The sequence below is a fragment of the Lycium ferocissimum genome, unplaced genomic scaffold (assembly GCF_029784015.1).
Source record: "Lycium ferocissimum isolate CSIRO_LF1 unplaced genomic scaffold, AGI_CSIRO_Lferr_CH_V1 ctg5561, whole genome shotgun sequence".
Classification (NCBI taxonomy): domain Eukaryota; kingdom Viridiplantae; phylum Streptophyta; class Magnoliopsida; order Solanales; family Solanaceae; genus Lycium; species Lycium ferocissimum.
The window spans coordinates 47,845-51,612 of NW_026726028.1; the positions used below are offsets into that span (position 1 = coordinate 47,845).

The 3,768-nt window shown below is 35.0% G+C and overlaps 1 long non-coding RNA gene across 1 annotated transcript; it reads right to left on the reverse strand.

Annotated features, from left to right (window-relative positions):
* Positions 1 to 615: 615 nt before the first annotated feature.
* Positions 616 to 3,205, reverse strand: LOC132044940 (uncharacterized). Its single transcript, XR_009412314.1, has 2 exons — positions 3,048 to 3,205; positions 616 to 2,972 (listed from the first exon to the last, which is right to left on the reverse strand). It is a non-coding gene; the product is annotated as an uncharacterized LOC132044940 (long non-coding RNA).
* Positions 3,206 to 3,768: the final 563 nt, after the last annotated feature.

Below are 3,768 nucleotides of genomic sequence, written 5' to 3' on the forward strand. Positions count from 1 at the left end.
AGAATCTGGAGTTTCCATAACTCCAAATGCTCCCAAGTGTTTCATGAAAAACAAAGGAAGAAAAAAGATAAGGATTAGAGTGCAACTTGAAAAGAAATACCCAATAATGTATAAACTTATAACTAAACACACAAATTTTAACTAATATCCTAGAACCTCAGCTATGAATTATCAAATCAAATATTCAATTCTAGCAATGAGGAAGTACTACATTCATATCACACAAAATGCTATGACCTGGGTAAAAAGGGAACCAATGGCCATCTAGCAAACTTATTCATTTTTTTAATTATGCAAGTAGAGTATTTAGCAAGACATATTAATCAAATTAAGTGTTTTAATACACTTCACTGGAAAGAGAATAAGTGTGCAGCAAACTCAATATAAATAGTATTCCAATGGTAACAAAACTGAATGCCAAAATTAAGTACTCAAATTTATTGAACTAGCATGACAAGGAACAAAGACGCCTGCAAGTATGATCTCTGAATTGCCCCAAACAAACTCGCTCTGAGATTCTAAAAAAAATCACATGAATACACCGTTCAAGTAAGATAAACAGAGAAGAATTTGAACTAAACTGAAACTATAAACAGAGAAGAATTTGAACTAAACTGAAACTCACTAAGTCCTAAACAGTAAAGTTTATATGTTTGCTATAAACTCAAACAAAACTCTACACCTTTGTAACTTGCTCCTAAAACAGTAGGTTTTGTGGCACATACTCAAATCAATAAAGATCTTTAAAAGACACTCATAAGAGCTACTGGTTTGCCCTTTTAGATTCACATTTTTTACACACAAATTAATCTACATGAAAATTCACAATATCAGGGCAAATCTGCCTTTAGAGCTTTCAATCAAGTTCTTCCTGGGATACTTTGAAGAATTCTCAGGATAAGAATATACCGAATTATACAGCCCAAGAATTTTCACAAATATCAACAGTTTTTAGCATGCTTTATGAGTTTATACCATCAACAACTTAGGATATATAGGAATAGTGAAAAGAACTCAAAGTTCACAACACTTCAGACAAAGAGAAACCTTGGCAGCTTATTGTTGAAAATTATATATCATACTTCGGGTAACAGGTGTGACAGTCATGGCTACTAGATCCTCAACATTTATAAATTATGAATATAGCAGTTATTCAAACTCAAGCATCCTTAGGATTTTTGGGCAAAACATTTCAGCTTAACCCGACTCAACATCTTAGAACAACTGAACAACAACTGCATATTCTAGTAAAGGACACAGCTAAATGATTTCTTTTCTTTCTTTTAGTTAGATTAACACACATTGCTCTTGAAATAAAATGTGGTTTTCTTTTATTTAAGCAAGTATTTAAACACATAAGACAGGCAGAATCACTTATCATCAAGCATGCATTCGAGCTTTAAAAAAAAAAAACACAGTGATCTTTTAACGATTAAAATCCCATAAACACACGCACTTCAGACTTCCAATTGTTTTAAACAAAACAACACTTAAAAAGGGTAAGTTTCCTAGATAAAATCACATTTTTTAGGACACTGGATCCGAGCACATATTCCTCAAATTATTAAGTCAACACAAACAATCTTGAGAAGAAACTACTTCGATATATTCCCATGGAAACTTTGCACATGACATCTAAACCGTCCAAACAGATTTCTATTTACTCTAAAAGGAGCATACATAGCAGCAAATAAGATAGTTGATCCACAGGACCCAAACGACAAAAGAAGCACACCAAATACTTATCACAAAAGAAGATTCAGGCTTTGAGTTATCGCCGAATGTAGCAGCACATTGTCTTGGTTTTAAGAGGCTCCATAATTCTTTTAAGACTTAAAAGTACTAGAGAGATTGACAAAAGCTCAATTACTGAGAGTTTAGAACCAATATATATACAAAGCCAGAATCTAGGACTTCGGAGGACTTTAAAGTTTAAACAAAAGCTTAAGTCGGAGGACCATTTTTTTTTTTAGACAGATCTTTCAATAATCACAAATTGAGACTCCTTAACTGTTAGATGAAGATTTTATAGACAGAAGCAAATATTCTAGTCTTATATTGTTAGAAAACTAAGATCAAGATACTATATTTCCATAAAAATGATAATTTAGCAGAGAAGATTTTTAGCCCAAAAATAGTCATTTGAGGATATCCCTGAATGGGTGACAAAGTTAAACACATATTCAATAGCTTCCCTAAATGCTCCTCATTTATTTTTTAACCTTCGCAAACTGATTTATATCCAGCAAGAACAAGGACGCCGATTGAAACGCACATTGCAAAGAAAACTAAACGAGACAAACAAGACTTGCAGACTCCAAACACATATTTTGAAATAGAAAATCAAGACGAAAGATGACAACATTCAAGTAAACGGGGTAACCATTAGGCTAAACATACACTTAGCGGTCATGAAATTATAGCAGCCCAACCTAATGTGAATCTAAAAAAAACTAGAACAGGTCCATACCAACATGAAGCAGTCCCTGTTATAAGAATACCATATAAGCATGTAGTTTTACTCTAGGCAGGTTCATACTTTTATTTAAAATCATAATGCATCTTAACACATTAGTTATGATGATAAACATGCAGTGACTGTGAATAAAACAACCACCTGATCAAGTCACCTATTCCATATTTTGTTTTCATCAAATTTGTAGTTTTTCCGTAAGTCACATTTGCTTTTCCGACACATTGGTTTTCTTACATCTCGGCCAAAAGAACAACCAATTCTAACATAAGCTTAACAGAAACTTAAACGACAGTCGATCACATTCAAGTGGCTACCAAAATTGAAAATTAGATCAAGACAAGAGCGGTTACCTTTTTCGGGACAGCGAACTGAGGCTTGTCGTTGTCGAGTCTCTGAATCCGCTTAAAAAGCTTGTTGTTGAGTCGAGAACTTGAAAGAAGATTTTGACAACCAACGAGAACTTAGAGTTAAGAGGATTTTTCCCGAGAGTAAGAAGCTTAAGAAAAAAAAAACAGTGGGGAATTTTCCAGTCGTTGAACTTTGTGAAAATAAAGGGATTTTTTTTCAATACAACTTTAAAGTAAAAATAAGTTTTTTCTCAAATTCGCAGCCTATTTCAAAGGGAATTTTCAGCCTTCAAAAACTTATCTAAAACAGCCCCGGAAGGCTGTATTTATAGGAAAATGCTAAGGGGGTTTCAACAGCTTCTTCCAGAGGTTTTTGCCTTTGAATTTCGAATTAAAAAGGGGAAAAAATTCTAAAATTTCAAAAAAAATGAAATGATGAAGAAAAATGTGGCGGATTCTCACCTTTTCAGAGCGATTTGAAGGCCAGAGGTTTGAATCTAGTTGTTTCTTCATGGTTTTAGGCTCCAACGGACTGAAACGAGCCTTTACCCAGGGGATTGTTAGAAGATCGGCCTAGAAACCCAACGATCCTTGCGTGCTTCTCGATTTGAGGGGGCTGATTCGACCTGGACGAGCTGTTCAAAGCTCTGTTGCTAGAAAAGGGACTTGGGTTGATGAGAGATGGTGTCAGCAACGCCGAAATCGGCTTTTGTTCGCTGGTCCTTCGGTGGAAAAGGCGGTGATGGTGATTTTGGTTAGGATTTTCTTTTAGTTGAAGAAGAAGGGGTCGTTTGGTTTTGGTTGAACTGAAAAGGGGTTGTTTAGTTTTGGTTGAACTGAAAAGGGGTTGGGGTTTTTTAAGTTTAGGTGTTGGGCCGGGTCAAGGGGATTTTGGGCTGGGGATATTTTGGGCTGCCGATTTGGTTTAAAGGGAGATGGCCCAAT